The 13,880-nt window shown below is 32.8% G+C and overlaps 1 pseudogene; it reads left to right on the top strand.

Moving 5' to 3' along the window:
* Positions 1-1,087: 1,087 nt before the first annotated feature.
* On the top strand, positions 1,088-8,003 carry LOC120204290 (annotated as a pseudogene).
* Positions 8,004-13,880: the final 5,877 nt, after the last annotated feature.

Here is a 13,880-nt window from a genome sequence, read left to right as displayed (position 1 = left end):
CTTTAATATTCGGTTAAAAAAACATTACTGGTTTTGTTATTATTATTTTAACAAAACGATAAAAATTAAATAAAACATTATTATTTATACCTAAAATATTAATGTTTTTTAACATTTCCGGCAAAGTGCCAAATAATAACAAAACCGGTAGAAAAAATAACAAAACCGATAGCGGTTTACCATATACCGGTTTACCGGATATGTTAACAAAACCGATAAAACACCAACAATAATAACAAAACCGGTAAAAATAATAATGTTTTCTGGTAATTTTTATCGGTTTTGTTAAAAAATATAATAACAAAATCGACAGTGTTTTTTTAACCGTATATTAAGGCTGCTGCACGTAAGACTTTTCCATCATTAATGTATCTTATGGGATTACCAAAAAGATTAGTTAAACTCTATGGATTAAATTTAGAATTTATACATAGATATTGAATAAAAAACAAATTTAATTAGACATATAAGCGAATCGAATGAACACAAATGAGGGTATGTTTTGTCCATTAGTTTAACTTTAACCGAATATACGAACGAATACGAATAATTAAACCAATTGAATTTCTTATTTGTGTTCATCATTAATAAATTTAGTTTGTTCGTGTTCGTTTGTGATAAATTAATACAAATGAACGAATGCAAACGAACATAAAATTAATTAAGTTTTATTTAATATTTTTTTTTTTCCAAATAATTATAGGTTTTATATTTTCTTTAATTAATTTGAGTATTTTTATTGGAGTTTAAATTTAATTGGATTTTACGATAATAATAGGTTTAAAGTTAAAATTTATTAGGTCTTAACCTCTCAAACGGTATGGAGATTAAGTTGAATATACATAAAAAAACAAACATTAATGAATATAAACGAACATAAATGAACGATTATCGATCATAAATGAATGTATTCTCGAATGTTCACGAACGTAAATGAACGAACTATTTATTTAACTTTTCATTTAATTAAATGAATATAAGATGTTATTTATGTTCATTTATTTAATAAATGAACGAATATAAACAAACTTTTCGTAGAACGGTACATTCGGTTCATTTTCAACTTTAATGCTTATACCCTTATCTACACCAAAACTAAACTTTTCCCGCCTTCTTCTTTCCAGCACCTCTATACCAACATTTTAGGGTTTTGAACACCAAAAAAGAAAGAGAAAAAAATCGAAACAGCCATGGATCTCGCTCAGATTGCTCAGCTGCTTGACCAAACGCTCAGCCCCGATGGCAACGTTGTTCGTGCATCAACTGACGCTCTCGATGGCCTCTCTTTGCTACCTCAATTCCCTTTCGCTCTCCTCTCCATCGCCGCCGGTAAACTAAACCCGCTCTTCTTCTTACTTCCAATCAGTGTTCCTTTGATTCCATTTCGAATTATCTTACTCTCGACAAAATTTCATTTTTGCTGAATCAGTTAACAGTGTTGTGATTATTTTTAATGATTTTTACAGGAGGTCAAAGTCAAGGTCAAAGAGTCGCTGCTTCAACTTATCTTAAAAACTTCGCGAGGCGAAACATTGAGGTTGGTGATGGATCGTCTTCAAAAGTCAGCAAGGAGTTCAAGGCCCAGCTGTTGCGAACTTTGCTTCAAGCCGAAGCGTCGGTTCTAAAAGTTCTAGTGGAAGCGGTATGGAGTTTCTGCAATTTTTATACTATTATGATGATATTACTATTTATTGTTTAAATTAATTATAATAACATATGAACATCGATGTCTTCCCCTCAACAGTTTCGAATTGTTGTCATTGCCGAGTTTGTTAAGCAGAATTCTTGGCCAGAACTTGTGCCTGAGTTGCGATCCGCTATTCAAAGCAGTAATGTCATAAGCAATGGTGCAAACATTGAATGGAGTACCATCAATACCCTTACGGTTCTTCATGCCCTTGTTAGACCTTTTCAGGTACTTTTTTTTTTCTCAATACTATGAAAATTTAGTACAGATATAATTTTATGCTTAAGGTTTCTAATCATGAGTTTTTTTATTGAAGTAAATGTGGCATAAGCTCAAAGGTAGCTTGAAGTAACAGATTTTGAGTTTAAGTTATTTTTGTTTCCTTTCTTATGGCAGTACTTTTTGAATCCTAAAGTTGCTAAGGAGCCAGTACCACCGCAGCTGGAACTAATTGCAAAAGAAATTCTTGCACCTTTGCTGACAGTGTTGCATCATTTCGTTGAAAAGGTGGCTGTCTTCAAACTCTCTTTTTTTCCACCCTAATTCTCTCGATCTGTTCAACAGATATCTGAATCTCCATCATAAAAGATATCTGGTCTGTAATACAGGCTACAGCTACCCATAGTAAAAAAGACCTGGAAACTGAGAAGATCCTTCTCCTTATATGCAAATGCTTATATTTTGCGGTGAGTAATGCCTTTTATCCCTCTAACTCAGGCAGCATTGGATGAATCTATTAGCCTTTTAAAAAACTAATTTCATCACTATGTGGCTATACAAACTTTAAAAGTTTAATGATCTGATTAAGAATCTGCATGCATTTTAACACGGTTTACCTATTGTCATGTTAGTTAGCTCCTGAGTAAGCACCTCTGGTAGCTGTAAGCCCCCAAATGGTTGCAGTTATTTTTGGTTGTTACTTAATTGAAAAGGTCCTATGAGTATATTTTGCTTTTTATGTTATTTCCTGTTTCTACTGGAATCTTTTTTAAAATTATGACTAGCTTTATAGGTGAGGTCATATATGCCGTCTGCTGTGGCTCCCCTTTTGTCTTCCTTCTGTCATGATCTAATTCGCATTCTGGGTTCATTGAGTTTGGATCATGGTGATACTTCAGAAGATGAGTACTTGCTAAGGTTAAAGATCGGAAAGAGGGCTTTGCAAATTTTCTGTTCTTTGACAACACGCCACCGCAAGTATTGTGATAAGTAATAATCATATCTTTCTAGTCTAATTTTCTAATGTTAATATATTTCGCATTCTTTCATGCCGTACCCTTATTTTTCAGGTTAATGCCCAACATTATAAACTGTGTTCTGAAGATTGTCAAATTTAGCTCAAATTTCAGTGTAAGTTATACAGTACCATAGCTCCTTGATTCTACTTTGGTTACGTAGATTTCTGCTGCTATATATTTTGATGCTTTAATGTTTCAGTTAAAACTAAAAGATTCAGTTTTCCTTTTATAGAAGCTTGATTTTCTATCCGAAAGGATTGTTTCTCTAGCTTTCGATGTGATTTCACACATCCTGGAGACAGGCCCAGTAAGTTCGCTCAAAATGTTGTTTCCACCATTCAGTATCAGTTTCAATGTTTTCTAGGTTGCATTTTTAACTTCCAAATGCTTACTCAATGCGTCTACACTTTCTGTTCAGGAAGTTAGTGCTAGGTGCTCTGAAATTTATATCCTTTAAGTTCACCTTTTTGTTTTCTTTGGAAATAGGGATGGAGATTAGTTTCACCGCATTTTTCTTTTTTGTTGGATTCTTCAATCATACCAGCGTTGGTGTTGAATGAGAAGGTATTTTTTAAATTTAAGGAAAAAGCATCTTCATCAACAATTTAAAAATTGAATAGAAGTTTAGTTAATTGATGGTTTTTTGGTGTTTGATTTCTACCAAGTAGGATATATTAGAGTGGGAAGAAGATCCAGAGGAGTACATTCGAAAGAATCTTCCATCTGAACTTGTGTGTACATTAGTTCTTTCTATTCGTCATTTCCTTTGTTTTCCTTCTTATATTGGGTCATAAACAAATGTGCCATGATTATATCGAGTGATGTATTCACCAATTTGATTGGATTTTATACAAACACTTTTAATTTGTATCTAGGAAGAAATATCTGGATGGAGGGAGGATTTATTTACAACCAGAAAAAGTGCAATAAACTTACTTGGCGTTATTTCAATGTCAAAGGTTGGTGCTAGATAGTCCTCTAAGAATGTTTTGAAGGTGTTTTTATCTCGATAGAATTACTATTTGTTTTATGCATACAGGGGCCTCCAACTGGGAGTTCTAATAATGGACCCTCAGCTTCATCCAAGCGCAAGAAAGGCGAAAAGATAAGAAAAATAGTCACCAATCTGTCGGGGAGATATTGGTGCTTCCATATCTATCAAAATTTCCCGTTCCTTCAGATTCTACTGCTTCTGATCCTATAATTTTGAAAGAGTGAGTTAATAAACATATTTCACATATTAGTCTTTTTAATATTTTATTTTTGTTGTTAATGGCTGTTTCCTTTAAAACTTCATGTTCTCTCTCTCCTGTATTTATCTGTTGTCTTTCTCCTTTTTCATATTTCATATTTCCTCTTCAGCAAGAGAAGTGGAGGGATTTGTCATAAAGTTTTTAATTTCTGATTGGTTGCTTTTCCTTTGTGGACGCAGTATCATCATTAATTTTCTTCTACTTTCCCCTTCCTTCTCAGTTCCCATCAGGAGTTATTAACATAAATTTAATTCTTTCATTCTATTTTTTTTTTGTGTGTCAACCATGGCAGTTATTTTGGTGTTCTAATGGCATATGGCGGCCTGCAAGATGTAAGCAGATCTAGCCTCTGTTACATTAATGAAAACTCTTACCCTTAATATTTTTAGTAACAAAATCTACCATTAATTTTTGTAATCCGCCATTCTACACTGCAGTTTCTGAGAGAGCAAAAACCTGCATATACAACAACTTTGGTTCAAACCCGGGTGCTACCATTGTACTCACTTCCCTTCTGTCCACCATACTTGGTTGCTGCTGCAAGTTGGGTGCTTGGGGAGCTTGCGTCATGTCTTCCAGAAGTGAGACATTGTTGTATTAGTTTCATCTCATGTTCTTTCATTAGGAGGAAGTCTTTTTTTAGTTTAAGCATGCCATTATTGTACTGATTTGCTTACACTGGTGTGCTGATTTTTTACTTGCTTCAAAACTATGTATAAAATGCATTGACTTGATAAATCTCATTTCCCGAGTTTGTATTCTTTTCAGGAGATGAGTGCAGACATCTATTATTCCTTGTTTAAGGCATTGGCAATGCCTGATAATGAAGAAACTTCTTGTTACCCTGTGCGAGTAGCTGCTGCAGGAGCAATTGCTGGGCTCCTTGAAGTAGGGTCCCCAAATCAAATCCTTAGTGTTACAAGGCATTCCCATTTTTTGTGATAATGTTTCACCTATCTTTTGTCTGTTCTTTTCAGAATGAGTATCTTCCACCTGAGTGGTTACCTCTTCTTCAAGTTGTAATTAGTAGGATTGGTAATGAAGATGAAGAAAACATCATTCTGTTTCAGCTTCTCAATTCTATTGTAGAGGCTGGAAACGATAACACAGCAATTCATACCTCATATTATTTCATCATTGGTTGATGTGATGTCGAAGTCCATACATCCTAGCCTGGAGCCATGGCCTCATGTAAGTATGAATTCCATTACATTTCAAACTTTTCTTCTCCTTAAAAATTTCAATTTCTGCAAGGTCGGTGTTTGCTTGCACGATCACAAAAAAGCAGCACGTCATGTCAAACATGGGTTTCTGTCAGGAAGTTAAATTCCAAAAATGTTTGCTTTAATTTTGGATTGTTGCATACATTACCTCTGACAGATTGTGGTTGAAAATGGACTGTAATGTAAATTTTCGTTGGGCGTTCCTGATTTGGTTGATAGTGAAAAAGCATTGCATTTGTTATAGGTGGTTGAACGGGGATTTGAAGCATTAGCAGTTATGGCTCAATCTTGGGAAAACTTCATCGACGAAGAGGATGAACAGAATGACTCAAGTGAAAAGAAGCATCTGGTCAGGCTGCCATTAGTAGAGCTTTATCAGCTCTCTTGCAACAGGCTTGGCTCTCGGCTCCACTGGTTGGTTTTTTCTTCTTGTAATATGAGCTTTTAACAATACTCTGCTACTTGAGCAGTTAAGCATACCATGCCTATTAATGGGTAAGAGAATTAACATGTTTGACTGTTGATGGTAAAATTTGTATGCAAGCATATAAAATTTCAGAATTTTATTAGAACAGAAAAGATCTTGATATATGGTGTCTTTCTGCTCCGGTTTTACTCATTTTTTTATATATTCAAACTAATATCTAGGCTAAATTAAAAAGTTGTTCATATGCTTCATAATTGACATTATTTGTTGCTCTACTTCGTGCTTTTTATTCATCAGATGATTATTCCCTGCTATTAGAAGTTACCTAATTAACTTATTTTTTTTATGATATATTTACTTTCTCCTTAATTTATTGCAATGATCAGGAAGGTGAGGCATCACCACCTCCATCATGTATAGATCATTCATCAACGTGCTTCGATCCATTATACTCTCTGTTACCAGAAGCAATGTAGTCAGAGAGCTTAAACTATCCGAATTACTCCTAGTTTGGGCCGACTTGATTGCAGATTGGCATGCATGGGAAGAATCGGAAGATATGTCTGTCTTTGATTGCATCAAGGAAGTGGTTAGTTTGCATAGTAAATATGGACTGGAGAATTTCATCGTTAGAAAAACCCCGCCTGCTCCTGCTCCACCTGTGCCACAGAGATCCATTATTGAAGCAATAAGTGCATTTGTCAGCGAGGCCATTTTACAATACCCGTCTGCAATGTGGAGAGCTTGCTCGTGTGTTCACATACTTTTACACGTCCCAACTTATTCAGGTGAAACAGAAGGTGTGCGGCTATCAATTGCAGTTGTCTTCTGCCAGGCAGCATTTTCTCGTTTCAAAGGTGTAAGAAGCAAGCCTTCTTCGTTGTGGAAGCCTCTCTTGCTTGCTATTGCATCATGCTATTTATGTCATCCCGAAGCAGTGGAGGCAGTACTGGAAAGGAAGGCGATGGAGGCTTTGTGACCTGGGCATCTGCACTGGCTTTTGCCTGCACTCGTTCTTCTGAAGTCAGCCTGTCTGCAAAGTCAGAGATAAAGTTGGCGGGTAAGTATCTATTTTACAGCTCATCATCCTTCCCCTGTAAAACAACCGACAGAAACTCTCATGTTTTTTTTTGTTCGCAGTGATGACACTGGTAAAGATGATTGAAAGGTTATTGGGAGTAGGCAATCCAAGAGGTGATTTATTGCAAGATTGCTTTGCTTCGCTGATTGAGACATCTATACAATTGAAAGAGCTGGATGAAGAAATGGAAGAGGAAGAAAATGGTGAAGAATCTGAAGATGATAACAATGACGAGGAAGATGACGAAATTGAAATTGATGATGAGGTCAAACTCTTGAAATTCGCCAACCTTTTTTAGAACATCCAGTTGCATATTTTTGTAGGAATTCAGCATGTGCACCGGTAAATAACATGTTCTGTTTTTTCGGTGGCGGACAGGAATCTGAGAGTGAACTTGAAGAAACTGAAGAACAGTTTCTGGAAAGGTATGCGCAAGCAGCTTCGGCATTGGAGGACGGTATAGTTGAAGAAGGGGATGCAGAAGATCAAGAACTCGAGATCGAATTAGGTAAGCTTTTGATGACTGTTCTATATAAATAATTACTTGTAGATCTGTCAACTAACCCGAATTTGAAATCCGATCCAGTAATAATTCAAATTCACTCAAACATGAACCCGAAATAACTTGAATTAAATAAAAACCGAAATGATCCGAACTTGTAATGACTCAACTCAAAAAACTCGAGCCTTAAACCAAAATAACTCCAAAACAACTCGGTCCAGCCAATCGGCAGGTGTAGTCGCATACATTTTGGTAACCATTAATGTAAGAAAATCAATTTGCTATATGGAATTTGACTTAATTGCTTTTGTGAATGCTGATGAACGGGTGACAACAGGTAATTTGGAAGAAGTGGATGAAGAGAAAATGGTGGTATCATTGATAGGGGGATACCACCAGGTTCTTATCAAGGGACAAGCTCTCTCTTCTCAGCTTGTGTCAAGTTTCATTAGTGCCTTCCCCGATTCCAGTTCATTCTTCCACCGGTACGTGTAGGCTTCTTTCACTTTATATCACATGGTATATGGTGTTTGTAATTTTTTAATCATTAATTTTGATATTTTGGGTGTTCTAGAGTTTGATTTTTGTTATGGAATTTGAGAGGTAATTAATTGGCTTGCGACTGTGGAATATATTCAAATTGCTGTTGTGGTTTTCTCTTAGGGACCATTTCTATAGTAAGATTTATTTTTTTAATCTAATTATTATTATTAATAATGTTAACTTATGAACATATTATTTTCACAATGTAATTATCTACGTCTCCCATAACATTTTATTTGATATTTTTTCAAGTTGAATTGTTTGAGTTTATTGAATTCGAGTCAAATCAAGTTCGAGTTTTTTGTTTAAATTTAACTATAAATATCTGTAATATTATAGTACTAATTGATTCAATTTTAAACAACTTTCTATAACTATATGCAATATACATATATATTTTTTCATGTGCTATAAATATATAATGCAATCCAATATTTATTATAAATTTCGAGTTTTTCAAATTATTCGACTTTTATTTTATAACTCAAATTTTATTTGAAATTATTTCGAATTGAATCAAATTTGTTCACCTTAATTCAATTTCGAGGTTTTTTGAATTATTTGAGTTTTATTTTATAACTCAAATTTTATTTGAAATCATTTCGAATTGAATTGAATTTTGTTCACCTCTAATTTAATTTAATTTTTTTAGAATTACTTAAGTTATATTTTATAATTGAAATTTCATTTGAAAATTTGTCGTCAATACATCCATGCAAACATGACTTCATCAGATGATAGGCATTATAGTCAAAATAATAAAAGAAAATAATCTCAGTGATAAAAAATACCTTATAATATACGATTTTAACCAACTTTTTGTGCATTTGCCAAAATGACCAACTAAATCGTAATGCGATCGATAATTCGCAACGCGATCTCCGTATCACAAATCAGTTTCCAGATTCACAATGCGATTTTGGACTATCGCAATGCGAACTTGGACTATCGCAATGCGAATATGTAAATCGCAATGCGATAATCTATCGCATTGCGATAGTCCCAAATCGCAACGACTTGTGGTATTACATTTGTTTCTTAAGAATTTTCTCTACAAAAATAGTATTCGCGCGGACGTGTCGAAGCACGTATTACCACGACCACGACCCGACTCGACTCGAGACAGACGGCGGCGGCGACGGCGCGCGAGAGTCCCCCTTGTTCTCTATCACTCAACAAGGAAGTGGGAAAACCAAACCTTAAATACCATTCCCAATAGTGTTTCCAATACTATGTGGGATTAGGTATTACCAACACTTGTTCCCAATACTATGTGAGATTGAGCCTTAAATAGTGATATTATTTTTGAATGTTTTGCTTAAAATTGCAATAATCGCGATTGATTGTAGATTGACATTTAATTATGACATATTTAATCGTATAATACTAATGCAATTGGTTGCTGATTTAGTTGTTTTAAGGTGCATGATTGCTAATTGTTTCCTGAATAATCACATTGTATTGAAAACAAGTGTTGGTAATGCTCAATCCCACATAGTATTGGAAACACTGTTGTGAATGGTATTTAAGGCTTGGCTTTCCACTTCCTTGTTGAGTGATAGAGAACAAGGGGGACTCTCGCGCGCCGCCGCCGCCGCCGTCCGTCTCTTCTCGTCTCGGATAATTTTTTGTAAAAGAAGGATATGAAGAAGATGAGACAAAAATATGAAGGTGGTTTTTAGAAAAAAGAAAAAGGTTTTCCCTCATCTGCTTAAGGTTACGGTATTCAACCTCCGTTGTAGAACGAGATGTTGCATTCAACCGAGTCGAGTAAAAAATTTCGAGTTATCCAAGTTGATGAGTCTTATTTTATAATTCAAACTTTATTTGAAATTTTTTGAGTCGGGTTGTTCGAGTTTTTGTTTAAATCCAATTGAAAATATGTATAATATCATAATATTATTTGATTTCAATTTAAATTGTTTTCTATAATCATATACAATCAAGGACGGAGCCAGAACTAAATATTAACAGAGGCCGAAATATTGGACTATTTAAAAAAATATAAAGACTTATTAGGTATTTAAACTCAAAATTCAGTACGAACCAAGCGACCATAGTGATTAAGAGATTGTTGTTATCCTTGAGGTCTCGAGTTCGAGTATTGCTCATGTAGGGGTATGAACTTTCATTGTCAAGTAGTTGAGTCTTTGTACATATATTACCTTGTATTCACCTTAGATTTAAAAAAAAACTCTCAAAATTCACAATATAACACTAATTTGTCTAATATTTAAACTTACAATGACCTAAATTGTTATTAGTCCAAAAATTTTGAGAACACGTGGTTGTCCTTCATTAGTTCAATTCTAACTTGATTAAATATTTAATAAAATATTCTTTCTAATATTAATTTTTAAAAATATTAAATAAATATTAAATTCTAATTTTATTAAAAAATAATAAACATTATTATTATTAACTGTTGTTAAAAAATAATAATTAATGAATTATAATTAATTTGATCCCTCAATTGTAATTAAAAGTTTATTTTAATATTTTTTTTATATTTTTAAACAATTAATTTTAAAAGTCAATAAATTTTTCAAAAATATATGAAATTTATAAATTTATAAATTATAAAATATTTCTTATCATCATCATCATCATTTTGTAAAAGAAATACTAGTTATAATTTTTTTATAAAATTATTCATATTTTAAATTACTTAGGGTGCGTTTGGTTCACGGAATGTAAGATTACCAGTGGGAATAAAAGATTACCAGGGAATAGGATTACTGGGAATGTTGTATTTTGTGTTTGGTTGGTTTAGCAGGAATGTAAGATTACCGTGTTTGGTCAAAGGAATAAAAGATTATTGGAATGTATATTTGACCAAATTGTCCTTATTATATATTTGTATAATATTACAAATTGTAAAATATTTATATATTTTCTTTAAAAAATTAAATTCATAATATTTATATAATTTTTTTACAAAATTAAAAATATAAAAAATGTTTAATGAAAGGGTAAAAAAAATTTAACCCCTAAACTTCATATAAAATTTTAATTATAGATTTTTTTTGTAAATCTAAAATAATTTAAGGATAAATTTGTAATTTAACCTTCGTAGAATTTTCAATGACAGAAGAATGATATTTTTGAAAAAAATAAAAATTTAAGGGTATTTTAGTCCAAAACGCCGGTAATGTTACAATACCTAAGGGAAGGGAGGTAATGACATTCCCGGTAATATACCCCAAAAAATCTACTATTGGTAATAAAAACATTACCGGGAATGAGATTCCCGGCCAACCAAACATGGGAATGTGAAATTTCCATCCCATGGGAATCCCACATTCCTTGAACCAAACACCCCTTTACATTCAAAGTTTTCCTACACTAGATTATACGTATTATGTAATTTCATGCAAAAATAAAAATTTGTCAAGTTATAAAATAATTTACAAAAGAATATTTAAAGATTTTAATGTAGAAAGTTTTTTTTTATGAAGACACAAAAAATAAATAACTAAAATTGACTTTTTTACATAAATATCACCCTAGTAGAAATTAATTACATATTAAGCACATTTTAAAAATATTTATAAAATTAGCACTATATTTTTTACAATTTACGTAAGGCTCGATGCATGAGCTGCGCCTACGTGATGCATAGGATGTGTCTTTCTGTAAAAGATATTAGATCAAAAAATTAAGATAGAAGGATGTGTGACAGGGAAATAAAGATAGTAAGGGTGATTTATTAGGAAATTCGCCCAAATGAAGATATGTAAAAATAATTTTAAATGTTTCTATATTTTGCTAAAAGAAATTATCTTAATATTGTATGGTAAGTCCCATTGATTGATACATATTAAATAGGATATTTCAGGTAAAAGTTTACCTCATCGCGACTCTGAGGCCAAGGTATAGGTCTCTGGTACCTGTTCAGTCTCGGAACCACAAAATCCAACATTTTATCTTTCCCAGGACACCTCTCGTATTTAGAAATAGATATGAGATTCGAATTCGATGAGTTTTGATCCGATCTGATCTAATCTGATTGTGTTAGATTCTTTTAAAAAAATCAGGTTCGGATCGGGTTAGATTTTTTAAATGTGATGTTCGGATCGGATCGTATTTAGATTTAGGATGAAAAATACTCGACTTGACTCGATCTAAAAAAATATAATTTTACCTTACATATTTATAAATAAATACAATAATACCCTTATATATATATTTTAATTAAATCATTATTTTTATTAAATAAAAACAATTTTTTTATTATTTCAGTTCAAATCGAATTTTTAAATTATATAACAGATCAAATTCGGATAGACTTAAATTTTAAGTTAGATCTAAAATGAAAGAGTCATTGTTATTAGATCAAGTCAGATGAACAAAAAAATCCGTCGTAATCCGACCCAAGCCTATCCTACTCGTATTTCTCCCTCTTTTCACTATCACTAAACAGCTTAATTGTTTCCTCGCTATCCAAACACAGTATATAATCAACTTTACTCTTCTCGCACACCTTATATATCTCAAACCTAATCCTAACTGCATCATCGTTCTCACTCTTCCTTTTCTCTTCTTCTTCCTCGTTTCCACCACCGAACTCTGTAGAACCACTCGTGGAGTTCCAATCTGATTCTTCGACGATGAACTCACTAGTCATTGTTCCATTTCGTCGATTATCCCTGTCCTTAGCACAGTCGACGGAGGAGGAGGAGGAGGGGGAGAAAGCGGAGGTGACGCATGCGGAGTTGGTAAGAAGTAATCCGTTGAGAAGGAAGAGAAAAGAGAAAAAAAGACGAGGATAAGTGAGTAGCAAAGAAAACGAGGGAAGCAGAGAGGAAAACAACGACTATAAATTGAACAAACTTTGGGGTTAAGGATATCAATTATCCTCGTCGAAGATGCCGCGGCGGTTGTTGCAACACTGTTTATTGGAGCTATCGTTTTCATTTTGTTTGAACTCAATGGGGAACTACTTTTATTCGTCAAATTTCCTCAGGAAAGTGACGGAAAAACATTCGGTCTAGAGAGAGACTGAAATTCGATTTGCAGAAGAAAATAAAAGATCGGAGGCGGAGAGAGAGGAGATGTGAACAGAGAGAGCATGTGGTACACACTTCCAAGGTGGAGACATTTAAAAAATCAGTAATACTAAAATCTATAGCAATAAATAACGTTGTGATAGGGGTTCAAAATTTAGTTTTAATCGAATTAATTGATTAAATTAAATTAGTTCGATTAATTCGGTCGGTCATCGAATTAATTCGGTCGGAGAACGGTTAAGGATTTTTTTAGAATTCGATTAACGGTTAATTCGGTTCGAAATCGATTAATTAACCGAATTAATCTTTAAATATAATTATATTAAGAGGCTCAATCCATTTAAAATCCAAATCAATATTAATTAATTAAAATAATATCAAAACTAAATGTAAAATGTTTGAATCAAATTAATTAGATATTATTTATAATTAGATATTATTTAAATTAATTGTAAATTGTTATTTTTAATTAAAAAATATTAAATTAAAAAATTCTAAAAAATTTCGGTTAATTCGAAAATTAATCGAATTAATCGAAATTTATTCGGTTCGGTTAATATTTTTGAAAAAAAATTCAGTTCGATTAACGGTTAAAGAAAAAAAATTCGATTAATTCAAAAATGGTATTTCGGTCGATTCGGTCATCGAATTAACCGAATGAACACCCCTATCCTGAGATTCTCAGATTTGGGGGAAAAGATGAAGAACAGAAGATACGGTAACTTGCACTGCGATTGCCGACTTTTTTTCTTCTATTTTCTTTGGGCAAAATTGACCAAATAATGTTTTAGAAAATAATTTTTTTCTATATTTGTTTGAAAATTATTTTTTTCGTATAGAGTTATTGTTAAAATATTTTATTAAAGACGTATAGATTATATAATAATTTTGAAAAGTGAAATGAATCATCCGACGAA

The sequence above is a fragment of the Hibiscus syriacus genome, unplaced genomic scaffold, assembly GCF_006381635.1.
Source record: "Hibiscus syriacus cultivar Baekdansim isolate YM2019G1 unplaced genomic scaffold, ASM638163v2 tig00010573_pilon, whole genome shotgun sequence".
In the NCBI taxonomy this organism is placed as follows: domain Eukaryota; kingdom Viridiplantae; phylum Streptophyta; class Magnoliopsida; order Malvales; family Malvaceae; genus Hibiscus; species Hibiscus syriacus.
This window is presented reverse-complemented; position numbering and strand designations above follow the sequence as displayed.